The sequence below is a fragment of the Pelecanus crispus genome, chromosome 2, assembly GCF_030463565.1.
Source record: "Pelecanus crispus isolate bPelCri1 chromosome 2, bPelCri1.pri, whole genome shotgun sequence".
Lineage (NCBI taxonomy): Eukaryota > Metazoa > Chordata > Aves > Pelecaniformes > Pelecanidae > Pelecanus > Pelecanus crispus.
Genome location: NC_134644.1, coordinates 108,890,128 through 108,910,900, shown reverse-complemented (window position 1 = coordinate 108,910,900; position 20,773 = coordinate 108,890,128).

The window sequence follows — 20,773 nt, the reverse complement described above, 5'->3', positions numbered from 1 at the left end:
TTTTTAAAAAAAAAGAGATCTTTGGGAGGGCATATTTCTGTGGCCTGGGGTTTTTCATGCTGTCTACTGACCGTAATACCGCAGTCCACCGATTTTCTGGCAGGCTGGACCTGGCTGTTAGTGGGTTATGCTCTCTCGAAGCAAAGAAGCGGGCTATTTCGGAGTTTGTGTCGCCTCCCCTCCCCCTCGCCCTTCTTATGTTCCTCCAAGCATAACTGATAGTACCGGAGTGCTTGTGCGCTTTTCTAACTGGACCAGACAAAGAGGTACAATAGCTAAAAATGACCTCTGATGAGACAGCAAATGTGCCGCTCGATACAACTGGGGAAACTGTTTGCTAGCTCTAAACAACGTGCTATTCGGTGACGTTTCACGAACTTGAAATAAAGGAATACAGAAAAAATAGTTTCGCCAGTGTTCATTTCTGGAGGTTAATAAGGGGAAGGCTTTGAACCATTTCTGTAGCAGCATGGCAAATGCATCGATGTACTATCATCTTCTGCTGAGTAAAAAATACCTCAAAAGTAAAAGTGGAACAAAACAGTCGCTTGTTCTCGCTAACAAAATTTCCCTTGACATTTTGTGCAGTGGTCTAAGTGTTTGAATAATCTTGGTTTATATGGTCTTTCAGCTCAGGCATGCGAGGAAAAAGGAACTTCAAAAAGGGAATATTTTACCTGACGTGTACTATTTTAAGGCTTCAGTAATTAGAGAACTGCAAAGGTCAAAATAGCCATCAATATCAGGAGCAACAGAGTAGAAGTAACATGTTTAAGAGGAAGTTAGTTGGTTGGCTGTAACATAATACGCCGTAAGCCTTAGGATGTGGATCTGCAATGACGAGCAGCAGAAGAAACAGAAAAACTTAACCAGCGTCAGATATTTATTTTTCTGAAAGCACACAAGAACTCGCAAATAAGAAACAGAGATGCTTTCGCGTCTAAATCCCAGATTTTATTACCTCACTGCAGAGATGCACTACAACCTATACTAAGGTCCATCCACACGGATCCATTCACAGGCTGGAGAAAATGTTTGCCAGTGCTTTCTAACCTTTCAGTGAGCCAGACAAAAACTCAGGATTCAGAAGCTCCCAAACCTTTTTTCCACCTTCTGGATATCGTCTGAATCAGAAGTGTGTGGCATTAGCCGCTGCCACCCACCTTTTAAAGTCAAATCATGCAATACTAGATTAGGGTGGGTAGCTAAGATGTTGCTGTGTGTCTGCTGCTCCTAAAACTGTGCATTCCAGCCTGTATTTCTGAGCTGGCATAAATTAAAAATGAGTAAAAGTACAATGATTACGTCTGAAGATGCAGTAGTTTGCAACAGTATAAGTCATAATAAAGATGCACAATTCTGGGGAAAATTATTTTGAGAACGGGAACTCTTCCAAAAACTTCCCACTATTTCTTTCATTGCTGATAGACCGTTTTTCTTCCCTGTACAATTTTATGCCAAATTCGCTACTTTTCTAATTTCCCCATAAATCACGCAAAATTCATGACGCCTTTTTCCACGTTTGGATCCACAAATCAACCGGGAGAATTCGTTCTGCTGAGAGAAAGAGGCTGAAACAAACGCCCGGGATCATTAGCGTAAAATTATCGGCATAAATTTATCCTAACTTTTAACAAAAAATTGCAGAAGGCTTCTAGTTTGTTGCTTCCATTGGGTTCGAAAGACAGAAGTGAATTAGGGAAGTCGGTCCGGTACAGACTTTGCGAGGCATTTGCCTTTTTCCTCTGTTAAACTCCAAAGCTAATAAACCCGGAGCGTTCAGTAACAAGTGAGGCACTCATGTCAACAAAGGCCTTACTTAGAGACGGCGAGGTTTTGAGCAACTTCTGTGGCGAGGATTTGAAGATATTTTGGTCATATGCAGCGTACTTTGAACGTGCACTTTTGCTTCTCTGTTTCCTACAGTATAATCCCCTTTGCTTTTCCCCCCTGTGTTTTAAAACGAGCACAGAAAAGGCCGAGTGTTAAACTACACTATTCAATTGTCCGGTAAGTACACAAATTCTGTTCAAACCAGAACAAACTTTCAAGCGGACAGAAAGGAGCATTTGGATTTCTATTTTATCCCGGAAACCCTGCTGAACACCAGTGCGGCGGGGAATATAGCCATATCAGACCAACAAAAGGCTCCTAATGTAGTTAAGACCTCCTCCCCCCTCCTCTCCGAGGAAGCCGGCTGGCATAGCTTTTGCTATCGGAATTGTTTGCAGAATAACCAAACTAAAGCAGTTCCCTACGTGGGTGCCTCGCTCGGGAATAAGCAGCACTTTTATTCTAAAATACTTATCTCGCTTCCTAAGGAGATGAACAGGCTATTTGGATGCTGCTGCTTTGTTTTGAATGTTGTTCTTGTGGAGTGATACCTCATCTTTTTTTTTTTTCTTTCTATTTACATTTTCATTTGCTTCTCTGACAAAAGCGGCGATGTACTCACTCAATAAAGCACTTATCACATATGCCAGCAACCCTTAGATTCCTTCTGCTGTGCAAAAGATACCCGAGTACTGTTTTTATTGCAAAGGATCCCATTAATATCAATGGTGCAAGCATCCCGTTCTCTCCTAGGGGTTTTATATAATAAAAGGGTTACACTTAATAAAGTCAAATGCAGTAGATCTGCTCTTCACATCACGAGTACGACGATGTTCTCGTAATACAAGATGTACCGCTAGTCATACTTTTATTGCTATGAAGTATGTTGCGGTGTAATATCCCACATATTTTTCCCTAAGACATTAGAACATTTCATGCCAAATCCCTCTATCATCTAAGGAGTCCAGGATCCTATTTATTTTGATGGGACTCGGTGTAATAAAAATAATACATTGCAAAATGAGTGTGGTAACAACGCTGCCAAAAATGCTCGCGGAATGATGCTGTCAGTACAGTCCAAGCCAATGTTTTGTCTCTCCACGGAAGAAGGATGCATACGAGTGTGTACTGGCAACTCCATTTGGTGTGCCTGTGTAGTCACTAAAGCTAAAGTTTCTCTTTGTTTGTTTGTTTGTTTGTTTTACAGAATTAAAGAGAGTTGGGTTCACCGTTTGGTGCTTAACTCCCTGAAGGCTGCGCTAGGTAGAACTGACCTAACACGTGCATCTGTACTTCTGCAGTCTGTAGGAGAGACAGCATAAAGCATAGATGGGAAGAAGGGGGCGAAGGGACTGTGAAGAGAGGCCAGGACCCCCCCGGCAGCGCTCTCTTGCCGTGTAACCCCAGCCACCGTTACGGTGGTCCCAGCGCCAAGTCCATGCGAGGTCAGCGAGTGGAAGCTGGTGGGACCGGCTGAACGTGATCCCCTGCTCCCCCCGCTGCCGGCAGCTGTAAGAAACGGAGCCGGGCGATGGGTGAGATCTCAGCCAGGGGGTGGGCAGTTGCTCTGCCGCGGGACCCGGGATAAAGCTGGCTGGTTTTGCAGACCCCTGCCCGCCATCTGGCTCGACGTCTGCTCCTGAAAGCTGCTCTGTTCCCACCTTTGCCTCTTGGAGGAGACAACGCGGCAGAGCATTAGCAGTACCTCAGCACACCCCTAATTTCAGTGCGGCCCCTTCCAACTGAATGAAAGTGAGCACAAGTGCTTCTGCAAGGAGTATGTAACCACGGTGGTTTTACTCTCAAGAGTTTTCTACTCAAGAGCCCACGCCACTCTGCTGTAGGGCAGGCATAGTAGCCATAATCTGGTTATAAAAAAAGTGCCAGTGAATGGGATATTTGCATGAATGACCTCATTTTGCACTTGCTCACTAGAACATTTTTAAAAGGAAGTATTTGCTTGGTTGGTAGCCAAGTGTTTTCTCCTTGACTACCAAACGTGTTTAGTCCATATTAAGGGTAAAATTCTCTCCGAAGTTCACTGGTGATTTCCAGACCCTGTAAGATTTGCATTATGAGAGACTGACAGCAACATTCTTATTTAATCATTTCCCACCATATTTCAAAAAAATGTGGTTTTCCAGATCCTCCTGTCTTCCAAATGCAAAGTGGAAAATGTCCAAAAAAGGCATTACTTCATCTAACGCCGTTTATTTAGCTCAATCCTGCTGTCCTTCTTGCTGCTTTATCAAAAGCAAGGGGATGTGTAACTAGTTTGTATAACCTAAAGTTTCTGCTTATCTGGACTCGCGTAAGTGCATTCAGCAGCTTCCTCAGATGTACAGTTAATGGGAAATTCCGTGAGTTTTACACTTGAACTTAATCAGATATATGAATGGAAGACTGTAACCATCAAAGCTATTGCAGAGTCCTCCACTCCCTGACCTTTGGGCCCGTAAACCCATGAATGAGTTACATTCATCCACATACTAGCGCATTTTTTTCATCGCTAATGCAAAACGGGTTTAGAACTCCAGCTATTAATCTAAGTTGAATTTCACGTGAGCTGCGCACACGTAGGTACTCAGTCTGTACCAAGGGTTTGTAAGACTCGTCTTCTCTTCACCCTGCGCAGCTTGGGTCCCGGCGTAGGGGCAGGCGCGGTTGAAGAGCCCGCTGCCGAGCAGGTGAGTGAGGAGAGAGGAAGGTCCGTGCTGCCTGGCAGAGCTGAGGTGGCTCATCGAGATCCCAGGTGATTACTGTCTGGCTGTGGTACGGCATGCACCGTGTTTCCCTCTCCCCGGGGATTGCCTGGCCGCGTGGGATGCAGGGATAGCGCATTTCTCCCCTGCTTGCAAGGTGCTGTGCTGGGTCTGACCCGTTGCAGCTGTATGCACTGGGTTTGGGAGGGGGGCACTCCACCCACTTGCTGAATAAGTCGGTTTTGCTGTCCGAGCCTCATTTTTTGTAGCTGCAAAATGGGTCGGTAGGTTTAGAGAGCTGCGCTCGCTACTGCTGTAATGAAATACTCTGAGACCTTTTCTGACCCAGGCAGAGCAAGCCATGGCACAAGTCATGCATGGTACCAGTGCTTGGAATTGTGTTTTGGCGTTTTTACCTAACACAGCGAATAACAAGGATTATATCCATTCAGCAATCTCTGCCGAAGCGTTTTTGCACCTTCCTTGAGTTGGCTGTGCAGTTGGAGAGAGGCGGTCACACAGCTAAAAGCGAATAAATATAGTTTGAATAGAACACAAAGTCTGTCCCAAAGACAAGCCAGAGAAAAAAACAGGGTCTAATGTCAATCCAGTATGGGTTAGTTCGGTTTCTGTCAGTTCTCCAGGGTGGTAGATCAGGAAAGCGTAAGCCGAGAAGTGCCCACTCACATAAAGACCTCTAAGGACAAAAATAGCCCTGTCAATACAAACTGAATAGAAACCAAAAGATTCAATGGACCCACTGAATTATACTTAGGGGCTTTTTCAGTGAAAAGTTAAACTTTTGTTTGTGTTCGGATTTGGGAAGTGAATAAACAGTGCCTGAAAGTAAAGGAAAAAAAAATATATTCCTCAGCCTTGCTTGATACAATTTAATTTTGCTGTTTTAAAAAAAAAAAAAAAAAGGCGTACCATCCAGACACACCTGCGTGCCAAGTTTCAACCCGATGCAATTTGATACAGGTGAGATATTAAACCCCAAAGACCAAGTTAACAATGGAAACAGTGACAGACTGTTAACAGTAGTAAGGGGTAGGGGCTGCCATTATAATAGTAAGTTATACGTTCTTCACAGCGTAGTGGGACAGCTGATAAACCCTGAACCTGCCTGCTGGCTGCCTTTAATTTGCCTGTAGTTTGTTTAGGCAGCGCGACTCTAGGAGTGACCTTGTGTTTACTCATTAATTCTGTGAGTCACTTCATGGGGAATTAGAGCAGTAAAGCAACTAGAATATTTTTAATATCAAGAGCATTTTGCCTCGTTTCTTCATTGTCTTTGTAATTTAAATATCCTGTTATGTAAGCCTAAAGGCAGGAAGTGAGCTATACAAACCCTTACAATAACAGTATTAGGTTGCAGATAAGCCCATGTGCTCAGGGGTGTCGGGTATTTTTTTTTTTCCCGAGGTAATGTAAGTTTTGCAAATGCTAGAAGAGATTATGTTTTCTCTTAGGAACACATTTAAAACCTTGCAAAATAAGCTTTGTCTGTTACACACAAAAAAATACTCTCCCGATAACAAGAAGCGACTTTGGCCCGTAATGCCAGGCTTTAATTATTTAGCTTCATGCTGTATTTGTGTTTCTGCTGTGAAACCCAAACCTCTCCAGCAGGCAGAGATGGGATCGTGGGGTAGGTGTCTACCTATCCTCTCTTTCATCCTTTTCCCTCCAACTCAGCACTGTTTTAATGCAGATCTAACCCTTGGTGCATACATAGCTAGCACAGATAGTCTTACACTCCATGCACCTGGCAGTCAGCTTTCCTGCTGAGGCTGCTGTTGAACTGGTTCGTTTCCTCTCATGGTGATTACACTTGGCTCTCTGCAGTAAAAGACAACAGGAACTTCTGCACAGGTGATAAACACAAGTTTTGGTTTGGTTTTTTTTTTTTTAATATACCTGGATTTATGGGCCTAAGGAAGAAAGTTCGGTTAATGGTAATATTTAGAATTTCTCAAATGAATCGAATTATTTTTGCAAGCCAGATACATAACTGGCATTTCAAACCATAAGCAACCCATGTAACCTACCAGTGCTGCATTTAACAAAAGCAGGACACGATTTCTGAATCTATTCTCTTTTAATAAGATTATAATCCTGGCCATCTTGTTCTTACCGAAATCAGAGGTAGCATTGTTGCCGAGTGGCTCACGAGCAGTAGGCTTGTGTGCTTGCATAACTGATGCCGAATTACACACGGTGACTATCTGTAGGTGATAATCTTAAACATGACAAAACGTTTGATCTTCGCGTATATTTGCACAAGCACGTTTGTACCTACAAGGCACCTACACATTTATATCCCATGCATGGCATTACGCGTAATGAGATTTTCACATTTGTGTATATGCAGAGTGTTCAAAGGGAAAATCGCCCGACACTTTGCCTTTATAAGCCTGTCTTGGCAGACAGCTAAATTTTATCAGAGTTTAGCCACTTCTGCTGTAATTTGCATGCAGAGCACCTGGTTCAGGCTCAAATTTTAATGAAAATTTCAGCCAAAACTATTTAGCTCTTTCTGAGAGTGAGGTTAACAGAAACCAGGTTGTTTTGCCCATCTTGAAACATTCTGGATCTTCTCTGGCAATTGTTCTAGCACCTCCACAATTTGAAGCCAGAGTCTGAAAAATATGAAGAGGCTCCCTGTGCTAGGGCTTTGCCTTTTGCTATTCTCGTTATACATTTGGCTGTGTTATAAGTCTGTGAAAAATCGCAGTTTGCACATGTTCCATCACTACCTCTTCAATTGGAGTCGCTAAATTCTAAGAAGATTCTGCTGAAACTGAGGATGCTCAGGTTTCTCACAGCTGGTAGCGCCAACTGAACCCCATATGCCACGTCCTCAGTTATAGACTAGTGTCCTCACTATTCCATGCTTGAATATATTATTCTAGGATAGATTACAGGGGCAAAGCCAAAATTTCACTATCCTAAGAACTCAGAGCAGTGAGGTTGGGATCAGTTCCAACAGCAACTGCTAAGAGGAAGGTAAATTAATTTATGTTCATGAAGCATTCAAATATTGCAGAACTGGTTACCACAGAAAATCTCACGAGGAATTTAATTATTCCTTTTTGAGAGAAGCGTTTGAATAGCATACGGTAAATAAGGCATGGGATAACAAACTGCTTTGAAGGTAACAAAATATGGAATTACTACTAATTCCTGAAATGTAAGTGATGCTTTGCAATAAAATTAGTATGTGGCTGTGCAATTAAAGATGATGCCATAAAGCACACATATAAGGGGCTGAGTGAACAGACATCCACAGTATCAGCACTTTCTATATTATTTTGCCTACATGACTTAAGAACACAGTAAAGAACATAGTTCCTTTAATGTGTGTTTATACTTTCACACAAATACATGCCTCCCGTTCAAAATAATCAAATATTGGTGGACCATGCAGTTGTTAATAGTTAATTGCATTTGACAATATAAAAAAGGCAGGAATAACTAATCTGAAGTTACCAGAGACAATGATTTACTAGACATTATGGTCAACCCACAGCATAGAGCTTTCAGCTATCCGCCCCTGGAATATTAAAATCTGTGATAACCAGTGAAGTACGAAGTGAGGGGCTTTCTGGAGTTTCCATTCATGTCTCAGCTAGCTCTAAACAGAACAGCCAGGGGGAACTGTCTACGATAAACTTCTCTTTGTCTTCACCTCTTCCAGCTGCAGTAAGTGAGGAGCTACATTTTCAGCTATGGAAATGAACCGTGATTTCATTTTTATGAGATCTTATTTTAGTAGCCGACTTTGAATAATAAACAACTTTTATTTTTCAGAGCACAGAGAAATACCTGCAATTTTTAGAGCACATCCTTTTTCAAGGACTCTGGGATATAAACTCCTTAAGAGAAAGAAATTGTACAAATAAATGTGAGATAACAAAATTGTTCCCAGTACACCGAGGTTGTCAGTCTTTCTGCACTCCTGCCCTTGTAATTATATCTGTTAGGCCTGATTCCCTGACTTCATTTGAGACCCCTTGGGGGGAAAACAGAAGTAACATGCTGGAGAATCATGTTCTTTTCCTAACATTGGCGGGGGGGGGGGGGGGGGGGGGGGGGGGCAATCTAGTGTGGTGCTTAAAAGCCTCACAAGAACTGCATTGAGCTTACATGATTTCTTTTGGCTTGCTGAAAGGGTGAGTATGGTACCGCTTGTGCAGCGGTGTTTCCCCGTAGCCCATTTAAGAAAGTTTTAGCGTTAACTTCAACTTCTTAACAAGCCTAAATACAGCATCACATTTGATTTGGTTTTGCAAATGTCCGGAACTTTTCATGTGGAATTAGCAGATCTCAGTCTTCAAGCCTAATGAACTCAGATAAAACTCAGCAGGATGTTCTGTTAGAAACTAATTTTTTTGTACAAAGACAGCTCTTTGGTCCTCTTTTCTTGCCTTGCATTTGTTGACTTGTCTCAGAGGCTCGTAAGCCATCAGCTCTCTTATTGATCTGCTCTAGAGTCACTTGAAAACATAATTTTGAAAGCAGCATTTCAGCACCTCTCCTTGTTTGATCTCTTTGCTGTGGCGAACTGTGGCACAGTTTTCCAAGCACTAGGCTGAAAATCAATGGGTTTTTTTTATGGTTAATAATACATATTTTTTTTAATCTTTACATCTGCCTAATTGTATTTAAAATGCCTCTCTATATGTTACATCTTCTGCTTTATTAAAATCTGTCCTAGGATTCACATCCCTCCGCTTTAATTTAGCTACAAATTGATTCTTAAAGTATCACATTTAATAGCCTTTGGGGTTTGATGCGCAAACTATTCTGACGTCTATTCATAGACCTTTATAATGGGACCCTCTCCAGTTTATCCCTTGAACTGTCAGGCTCTCTGGGAAATAATAGCTCCTGACAGTTGTAGAGTTAAAATATAGGATTAATGATCAGCTTTTAATGTGCAAATGGGGTATTCAGCTTTCCTCTTACCCATCTTATTTAATGCAAATTCACTGTTGAAACAGGTAGCATGAGTTGCTTCTCTCACTAAACATAGATTAATCTATCAGGGTAAATTCCTGAATCAAAATAGGAATTTAGATACACACTACAGAGTAAATACAGAGCACTACATTTGTACTGACTTATAACCAACTATTTTTCCCCTTGCCAAGTCCATAATTTATTTTTAAGGTTTCAAAACCTCACTTTCACACAAAAATAAAAATAGCTGTGTGTCGCAGCAACCAATTTAACCAGCAGGAAGGAGTCTGCCCTTGTCTATTAAATACAGCTGTAGAAAGCCCCATGGACTTTGATTTAATTGTTTCCAATAGGCCAAAACAATCTGCTACCTGCACTTAGTAAAAAGAAAAAAGAAAGGGATTTCTACAGTGAAGAATGGAGCAGTTCACATGCTTTCATTAAGAGATTAATAACATGTTTGTGATACTGGGCCTTAAGAATTGTATGGTAATTTTTGATTGCAGCATCCTATTAAAAAGCTGCCTACATATACAAAATTAGACTATTTGTTTAGAAAATGTTGTATACTCATGTAATTGGAAAATACCTTTTAAACTATGGTGTAATAAGAAACATTTGTCCACTGTGTTCTGCAGTGATAGGCAGTGTTGTGTTCGAGGAGCGGAGCACGGGGAGGAGATGTTGGATTAAGGTGACATTTAGAGAACCTCGCACCTTTCTTAGAGTAGCTGGAAGGAAAAGGATTTGAGGGAAAGTTAAACGAAAGTCAAAACATATAAAAATAAAATAAACACTGAGTCATTCAAAAAAAGTCTTTCATTTTTAAGCCAGTCACACACCTGCCCATACATCTCTAATAACCACTAGCTTTCCCAAGAACATGAAACAGAAAGGTGTCCCTCAAAACATAAAACTTAATCCTTGCAGTACTGGAGTGCCTTAAGCTGCCAATAAACCAAAGAGTGAAGTCTGTTGTCTGCAATTACTCCTTTGAAAGAAGTAACGTCAGATAGAAGTACCCTGAGAGGTGAAGGAAGAGGAAGAAGAGCAAGAAGGAAGAGGAAGAAGAGCAAGAAGGATATGCAGCACATCACATACATGTGACTACATGCTTTCTGTTGTTATTGTTTGTATCTTCGTGTACATGCTTTAACACACTAACAGGGAAGAATACAGTTAACATTATTTGGGAAACCTGGTTCCAACAGCTTCTAAACGGCCTCCGGGGATTTCTTTTGTTGTTTTGATAACAGTGTCAATTTACTTGGATACACCCCCCCTCCCATTTCTAAGAACCCAAAGCAATGTATCATTAATGGCTCTTGAGAAACATAAGCTAAATTTAAATTAACCTCGCAGATATTGTTTATAACAACATCCTTAGCTATTCTGTTCCTGATTTTCCGCTGCCTTCTACCTTGTATTCACAGCTGTGCAAAGCAAGTCAAAACAGCAGTCAGGCAGCAGCGTTCTGCAGACGTGCTGCATCCGCGTTGCTTTGGTGTAAATTAGGGAGAGTTCGCCAGAGAATTGGTGGTTGCAGACATGATGATAAATATGTATTTAATAACCAGAGCAGGCGGTGGGTCTCCGAATGGACTAAAGCTGTGATCTGGCACCCCATGGGCTGGAGGATGCTTTAGCTGCCTTGTGCAATTCCTGGCCCTCGCCAGCAACTTGTTCCTCCCGTGTCCCTCCTGCAGTATTGTCCTGGCTGTGCAGTACGCTGGATGGCGGACCGGATCCCCTGGGAAAAAAAAAAAAACACCCTGAAAAGATAAAACAGACAAATAAATAGGAAATATAAGAATAAACAGTGATTTTCCCAGGGATTCAGCTGCCTCAGCCATTTCACCACGTGGCGGGACAAACCAGCGCAAGGCCAGGGACAACCTGAAGCAGTGGCAGGGGACGGGGGAGAGGAGGTTGCTGGCAGCCTTCCTGAAAAGTTGTTCATCAGATTTCGCTGAGAGAAACCAGAGTACTGTAAATCCTGGTGAGGAACCTGCCTTCCGTGAGAGGCAGGGAGGTAACAACAGAGCTATGGCTCGAAATCCAGCCTTCTCATGTCTTGCTGCGGCTACGACTTCCAGGCTTCCCTGGACAGAGGGGGAGTGATGTTTTCCCAACACAAGGTATTGTTTGTGCTGTCAGATGTACAAAGGGAGGCAGTTTGTGCTCAGGCTTGTAGCTTTAACTTTCAACATCCCGGTGGTTTTGGTTTACACTGGCTCCAGAGCGCCTTCAGCTTCCAAAATGGTTGTCGTGTTCAGTGGAAGTTAAACCCACAGGTTGTAAATTATTTGACCCTTTCTTGTATTTTGAGATAATTTTCTCTGGAGATATGTTTTTAGATAGAGAGATGGTTTTTTTAGATTTTTTGCAAAACCCTTTCATTTCAGAATTCACTGAAATGACAAAAAAAAAGAAAAAATGAGACCTCCCATTTATCAAGTTTCATCAATAAAACTTTAAGTCACTTGTAGTTGATTTGATTTCACAGTCATAGCCAGTAAGCTTTTAGTATTTCTTTTCTAACTTGCTTGTTGGGAATTTAAAAATACAGATGACAAAAAGTGCAGCTCACAAGACAAAAAAAGTTTTTACTAGTCCAGCGAGCAGACATTAACTCAGCTTAGAATTCAACTAACGAAGGAGAAAATCACTGAAAAGCAGGAACTGCAATATATGTCAGAGGGCCAGTCTAGGGACTGGGGTGGGGAAAGGGGGGCTCCAAGGGAGGAGGAGCTGCTGACAGCTCTGGAGGCTCATCCGTCTGAAGTATCCTAGAAAACAGATCCAGCAAAGCTAGGAATCACAACCCTCTCCCAGCCACCCCCATAATTCAGCAGTGCACCCAAGTCCGAAAAGGCACCTATGAATCAGAGTACACTTAATATTTTGCTTTGTCCTCAGCCTAGCTATTGTGGCTAGTGTTTAGGGAAAAAAAAAGGGATGGGCCTTTCATTTTGGGACACCTGTCTGCCAGCACAGGTAGCAGCACGTACTGATGTGAGCACTGAATCTCAGCCAGCCACCTGTCTCCCCCTTTTCCCCAGAGCTTGCTCTTGCTGTAGCAGGAAAAAAGGGACCATTTCACAGACCCACCTCTTCCAGGCTACCTGGTTCAATGAAGCGGGTTTTTTTCACCCCAGCTATTAGCCTAAAATAAAGTCAGGATGGAAAACATTAATAAAACTGGAATCTAAACGTCTGTGGTTCAGGGGGAAGGTGACCCCCACCTCAGCCCCGTGTAACTCACCGCTGCCCTGATTTCATGTGGCTAAGTGGGCATGATTGAAGGGAAAGGTCTCTCCTAGCTCACAGTTTTCTCCTGCGGCCATTCAATCGCCCAGCTTTTTTGTTTTGTTTTGTTTTGTTTGTATTTTCTGACCTTGCATAACTTTAAAATGGCCATGCATAATTTTTTGGACAGTTTCCATTTGGGGCAGAAACCCTTCTTGACAGGTTCAGCAAAGGCTGCAATTTAATAGATGCATTTCAAATTCTCTAAAACCAGGGTTCGAAGTGCTCAGACACCAGTTTCAGCATCACCGGGATCACAACGCAGCAGAGTATGTGCAAGCACGTGTTATTTACGTTTGCCCGCAGTTTTACTGCTGGTTTGTGTGCTATCTGGGTATAAGTAAGGGGTCAAATTCAATCCCAGTCGGTGCTATCTTATGATGATATAAACCCCCAAAGGGCACCCGTGCGGTGGGAAGTCTGTTGGTAGAGGAGTTTGCCACAACCAAAACCACCCGTAACCCCTCTGTGGCTGAGGGGGACCTCCTGGGGATGGCAGCAGCCCCCGACGTTGGTTCTGCCAGCCGGAGGAGTTACAGGACGTGCTGACCCAGCACGTCCCCCACAGCCTCTGTTAACTGTCATAAACTAAAGCAAATGCCTGTGCTCACACCAGTGGAAAGTCTGAAGGGGGAGGAGGACCCGGTGGGAACTTTATCTCTTTAGGGAGTGAATCCCGCTGTGGCGCGGGGGGCTTGGTAATGCAGGAGGGGAGATTGTGTGCCGGGTGCTGCCCACTCCTGCTCCCATGCATGTGGCTCACAGCCTAATAAAAGCCTATTTGTTGCTCTAGCTGACAGCAAAAAAAAATATAACATAAGGGCAAATATGTATGACGATGATAAACAACAGCACAGGGAAAACCGAATCTAAGAAAATGAGGTAGGATGGTTCACAGGTCAACTGGATGTTTGCAGTGTCCCAGGCGGTGCTCCCAAGTGCGGTCCTGTGGAGCTGAAGGGAATCAATTGGCTTGTATTCTCACTTTTCCTAAAAAGTCATGGTATAACACCAGCAACCTACAGGGAGACTGGGAACAAACAAACAAACAAACCCCTCTGAGGCTTCTCCCCCCCACCCCCAACCCCTCCCTTGTTATTTTTTAAAACAGGGAAAGAGGCAAAGGGGCAAAAGAGCAATCCTTGTAATTGCCAGCCAGTAAATCTAACTTCAATCCCTAGTGAAACAATGGGACAAATAGTTAAGAGGGCAGGGGAAAGGGGGACAGAAAATAATGTGGTCATGAGGTTTGGCCAAATCCAACCTTTGTTTTAATGTAATTTTAGATCAGCAGAATTGTATCTGGGTTAAATTTAACTGCCTAGTTTTTTGATTTTTTTTTAAAAAGAAATAATGCCAAAGAAAGTCAGTTCATCTGGTGGAATCAAAAGATGTAGTGGGAAAAATATGTTTTCTTCTTGCTTGCAACAGCTGTTAAACTTCAGCATGCAAAATCATATAGGAGGAAAAAACTGCTTTCTTAAAATTCTAGTATCCCTTCCAGTTCACCTAAACTGTGAAAAACCTTATAAGAAGATCCCAGTCCCTCCCTCAAAAGCCTCCAACCTCCTCATCCCCAAGCAGGGGAAAACCAGGCTTGGCATCCTTGATATTAGCAAGACTAAAAGAGCTTGGTTAGTTTTCTTCTCCCCTCTGCAGCTCCCACTATATAAATCAACACATTTTTCCAGATTAATTTATACTCTGTGTGTGCATGCGTATTTATGAAAGAAATGGCCACAAATCCCATTTCTTGAAGAAAGGAAGCCTCTTTACGTTACTTTTTAAAATTAGCCAGGACTAAAGTTTGCAATGCAGAAACTGCTCCTCTTGCTATTACGCAGCCCCTGGCAAGACGTCCAGGGAGCAGTTTCAAGACCGTTTAAACTGATCGAGCTAGTGAGGGTCCTCCCTTTTCCCTGGGCCATGCCACATGTTGCTGATGCGCAGAAGTGCATTAGCACCGCTGCTTGTCTGACCCCCTTATTAAGCCAATTTAAACAAATATCTTTTTTTTTTTTTTTTTTTTTTTTTTTGGCTGGGTTACCTTTCAGCTGGTTTGAGACTTTAAATCGAGTCACAGAGAGGTCAGGGGAGCATCAGGGCCAGCAAAAGGGCAGGGTCTGGGAATACGTCACCAAGTCCAAGGTGAGGATGGTGCAGTAGCACTCACGGAGGCGGGCCATCGCTCCCCATCAGTGAGCAGCGTACCTTACACCAGCCAGCTTCAGTTTCTCCCGCTCCCAGGGTTTATTTCGAACAATTTCACCTGGATCAGGAAATAAAACCAGCTAAAGATTATCCAAAATGGGCTGGTTTTCAGCCAGACCTGTTCCCCAGTCCAGCCCACTGGGCATCTGTGCCAGCGCAGCAGGGGCTTTTGAAGAGCGGAGGCAAGAGAGGGCATCCAGGGACAAGGATGCGCTGCCCCCTAAAAAACACACTGCTTAGAGGCTGGGGCTGTTTTGTGAGGAAGCAGTATCGCTGCTAAGGAATTTTCTGATGAAAAGGGTCTGTATTGAAAAAAAGGTCAATTTTTAAATTCGGTCTGTTTGTTGCAGATATGTCTGTTACTGAACTTCTAACCAAAGCGCTAGGATTCATTTCACTCCGTTTCCTCTCCCACCACTCACTGCTGCGTGTTCTCAGCAGACAGTAATTATCAGCCCTAAAGCCAACAAGAATGATGTCATTTTTAATTCATCAAATACCAGGTATCCCTGGGGTATCCTTCACCAGAAATGTAGCAGTTCTGAAACCAATTTTGGATTTTGGCTTCAGTGGGGGGGTGGAAACTTTGGGACTAAAAGCTTTTGAAAACTCAAAAGTCATCATGGAATAATGACTTTCGGACTGTCTCTGCAATAATAGGCTACCAACATGAATAACAGCTGACATTTCACACTCTGGGTGACCCCCGGGTATTTTCTAGCTCTTTTTTTCCCCTAACCAATAAGTTTCTGAATTACTGTGAGATACAACAAGGTAAAGTATGCTGAAGACATCAGATTACTTACATGCCTGATGCTGTCATTTTAACCAAACCGTTTTCCACAGGCTGTTTTTGTATGAGGATGCCATAAACACGTAACCTATTGCGCAATGTTGTTTTTAACAGTCAGACAGCAAAGTAGATGAGCTCACAATATGATGCAGACAGCACATGTTAATTCTTGCACAGTCTTACTGGATTTATTCTAAGAAGTTACTGAGGCTTCCTGCAAAGATTGTTTAAGAGCTTCAGTGGAAATAGTCAAGCTTTTATAATAATACTGCTGAACAAATCATGAATTTCCAATATCCAACCAAAGCCTGATTACACTCATTGAAATACTAATATCAATATTTATTAACTAATATTAAAATTACTGCCATCTCATTTTTGCAGTTAGTCAGAAAGTCATTATGTATCCCTTTTCAAAAATCATTGACTTTTCCTTAGCACAGAAAACTCTATTATCAGTCTTTATAAAATATTTATGGCTTTCGTTGACATTCTTATAATATCCCTAGGAGAACAATCAGCATTCCTTTCGCTGAAAATAAGACAAACCTTTTCTCCCTAAAAAATAATTAATGAACTAAATGTAAATGAAACTGAGCCAGAAAAGTAAAAAGCTACAGCTCGTTCATCTGCTGTTTCCTCTTACTTCAGGAAAAATCAAAGGGATCTCTGTTTTAACTACTTTATTATTATTATGTGGAAAAAAAAAAGAAGCTGTCTTGAAGTGTTACTGAAGGGCAAATTATTATTCAGTTCACACCTAAGAATAGGGAGAGTATTATCAGGCTAAATGGAGGGGCTTTTCACCAATTCATTGTTTTTTCTGTGTCCTTGATTGTTTGTGCCACTGTTTCTTCATTAACAATACGCCCCCTCTCCAAGGTCCAGGGCAGGGTTATTTTCACCAAAGAAGTGCAAAATCACCCATATCTTCATTAGAGGCTGCCAGAGCTCCATATGATCTGAACGAAACGTCACACTTCCATTCTACTGTACTATTTTAGGCTGATTCCCCCTCCTATACCTGTTTTAGAAATCCTGACATGTCGTCTTTCATCTCCCCGTTTGTGTTTTCACCTGTAATCGCTTGGTAAGGAGAGAAGATAAAAAGGGACACCCCCCACCCCCATTATCCCTGCAGGAGCCACGTATCAGCAATGCCCCTTGTTTAGTTAGCAATTCTGCCTTTGTGCAAACTTTTTACATGCAATTGGCTTGTTGCACTTCTCTGTGTACTTAGCCATATTGCCATGGCAATAGGAAAAACACGATGATGCCGATTTGGAGAGAAAGGAAGGAGAAAACAGATAAAACACTGCTGTCATCTCAAGGCTAGATGGGGTCGGAATTGGCTAATTTATCCGTGAAGTTAAGAGACATGCAATCTAAAAGATCAGAGGGGTTAAAAGGAGTCCTGAAGTGGAAAATTTCCAATTCATAAACATACAAAGATGTTCAACGTGAGGATCTGGATTTCCCTAAACTGGGTCAAATAAGTCAGCCTGCACTCAGATAGGACACCCAATAAAACCCCTTGACTAAGGAGTGGGCATTTGGCTAGCGCTTTTTAAAGCAGACATAGCAAAGAAATTAAGATTCAGCTTTTGTCTTTGTATTTAAATAATGTAAAAATATACATTTATATACATAGATGTATAATTTTACATTTTTCAAAGATAGATTTTCATATAAGTTAGTCAAATAGTCTATTGCTATTTATACAGAAAAGATCATAAAATTAGGGGTTTTTTCCAAATTTCCAACTACTTCTATCCTTTGTGTTTAAAATCCTTTTGGCTTAAGTATAATCTCCCCCACTGTATTTACAATTCCAACATCCCGGTGTGGTGCATCGAGAGAGCTGGTGAGCCAGCCCAAACGGACAGAACAGTACAAGAGTTTCACCAGGGAGTACAAAGGCTAATCTTGCAATCATTTACTCATGTGAATACTTTTGAGCTCAATAGCATTACTCTGGTGACAATGTTACTCTTACGGAAATTGAATCTTTCAAATGCTTGCACACATGAATAATTTTATGCATCTGAGTAGTCTTCTGCTGTGAAGCCACTGCCTTGTGTCAAGTTAACCATGTGCGGATGTGTTTCCAAGGATGAGGAGGTTCCCAGGATGATGATCCTGGGGGGTTATCTGAATAAGCCTTATTGACCACTGTATGAATAAAGCACCGTGCATGTGATCGGGCTATTAGCAACGTGCAAAAATTCCACAAGCAATATTGATGAAATGTGAATCTAAATTTTGAAGAAAATGCAGATTTGATTTTTATCAGGGAATTTTAACATGAAAATGTCTCTTTAAAAATGCACTGCAGCAAGATCAGTAAATATAAATAAAACATGTGAAGAATATTAATCTTAGTAAAATTGAAGAAGCAAGCTGTCAATGACTGTCAGACACAATATGAGCTGACAGTTGCATGGCTTACAGTCTGACATCGGGATCGTTACCTGTCTGTTTCTCTATCAAAATACCTACAGGGAATAAGAGTTTGCAGATTGCAGGCATGGGTGGGAGTGGGGAAAGGGGAAGAGCGGTTAAAATGGAAGCTTAATGACAGCTGTGAAACATATGTATGCAACATATTCATTAGGATTAATCATCAGTCTTAAGGAATGGCTTACGTCATTCATTATCATCGTTACTGGAGAAAAGCTTTAAAACAGCATCTATAGCTTTCAGATCCCACTCCTCCCTCAAATCAAACCCGACACCCAACCCTTTTCTGGCTGCCACATATACGAAACCTGTAGGTGAAGTTTTAGTCGTGTTCACGTATTAATACAATTTACAGGAAAGGGTCAGAGAGTAGCGGCAGATCCTCATGTGAAAGGATGCTGCGGGCTTTTCCATCCCCCCTCTGTCAGTCAGGCTCCCCTGGCCAGCCGCCCACCTTCCCGGGATAACACAGAAACCCCCTGGGTCCACCCAGCATGACGGGCAGGAGAAATGACTCATGGGCAGGTACCTCTGTGACTCCAGTCTGCACCCTCAGGAGTCCATCCTGGGAAGAGCCATCTTGGTATAAGTTGATTTTTTATCGAAACTATAGTGTGAAAGGGTGACTGGGGTCATGGAGAGCACTGACTGTATTCCCTCCGGGCTCCCAGGATGGTTAAATTTGCCTGGCTGTAATCAAGGAAGAACCGCTGGGGAGATTTCTTTTCTTGGCAGTCCCTTTCTACAAGTTTTACCACCAAACAAGTTAATCCCCACCTGCAAGTCCTCGCTGAGGGTTAAGCACAGTGGGCTAAGATTAATTACACGGAATCACTAGAAAAGCTCAAAGAAGTGTGATGCTCCCAGGAAGCAGCAGAGAAGGTGGCTCAGGCCCATATCCAGACATAGAATCCCTGAGCCACCTTTTTGCACTCATTTTGGACAATTGGGTGCACAAAGCCCCTGATGTGCGAGCATCTCCCGTTACAGCAATCGGCTGGAGGGCCTGGGGTCAGGTCGGCAATGTGGAGGCTGCATGATGCCACCACACTGACTTCTTGAAGGGCTACATGCTGCTTTAAAGAAAGCAGATAGCATTGCATGCAAGAAATGCACTGGGGTTCATTTAACCCCTAAAGAACAACCATAACCAGGCTTGCAAGCAAGCTGGGATCCTGTCATCTTAAGACTTTGGAAAGCACGCCGGAGAAAAGTTAGGAAAATTCAGCTTTTTCCCAGTCAGATCTAAAACTCTGCCTTCATATGCTCTGAGGAGCAGCATCTCGCAGCCCCAGCATTCCCATCTTCCCAGGCTGGGTGGCTTGGCCAAAGGCCACTGTGGGTCACAGGAACCTTGTCTGTGGGCTTTTCTAAGGCTCCTGAGTAGCTTTCCTGGATAAATGCTGACTAAAACAAAACACAGTTGGGTGAACAACACTAACTTTTTCTATTAAATTTTGCTCAGTATTAAAATATGTATCCATTTCACTCATGCTGAAAGTCTTCACATCCCCTTGTCATAAACATTCATGCAAGAAAATAGTACTGGTGCATCTTTATGGAAAATTTTATGCACATACATACTGAAGACTTTCATTTTGAAATGTATTTCTTGTGAGGCTTCAGACAAGAAACCTGATAAAGGTTGCATTCATCCACTCTAGGAGCAGAAATAATACCATGTGACAAATCACCATCAAAAATGCAGCTCTGGTGGCAAGTATTTAATATCAGCTAGAGAGTGAAAAACAGCTCACAGGTAGAATCTTTGCAACATTTATCAAGAATTTTAATAACAAATACATAAAAAATAATGCAATCTCCTTCTAGCTGTAGCTTGTTAAAACTTGACTGAATCTCAGAATTTCAGCAGAACGTTACATTAAAATTTCAACTGCCAAACAAAAATAAACCACATTGTTAATGATAATTTATGCGACAATTTCATGCTTTTCAACTACTTCCACCAACTTAACTATTAGAAAAAAAATCACACTTACAAAGCACATTCCTAGGGACTCCCTCTGTTATACCACTGAAGGTGAAGAGAATGGATGATGGAGCAACAGGAAGAATCCTCACTGACCCCGTGCAGCTTGTTTTGTTTTGTTTTTTTCTTATAGTAAGCACAAAACTTGATCTGATAAGTCTCTCACACTTGAAAATTTCCATAAAAATTCATAAAAATTCAAATGTAAAGAGGAAGAAACATATTTGCTTCATCTGGTGACAAAAATATTACCCAGATATTTACATTTATTAAAAAATACATAACTATTTAATATTAATACAGTCTAGATCAGAAAGTACTCAGTTTCAGTCCTTCCTTGAGTACAGCTCCCATTAATAATTACATATAGTTATTTCTACTATGGCAGTATCTGCAATCTGCAGCTACAATCTCTAATCTCTTTAGCGAAGACACTTTACAAAATATAGAAGGAAACCTTGTCCCTAAGAGCTACAGTGCTGACTGCACAACTTCAAAGGGAGGAAACTA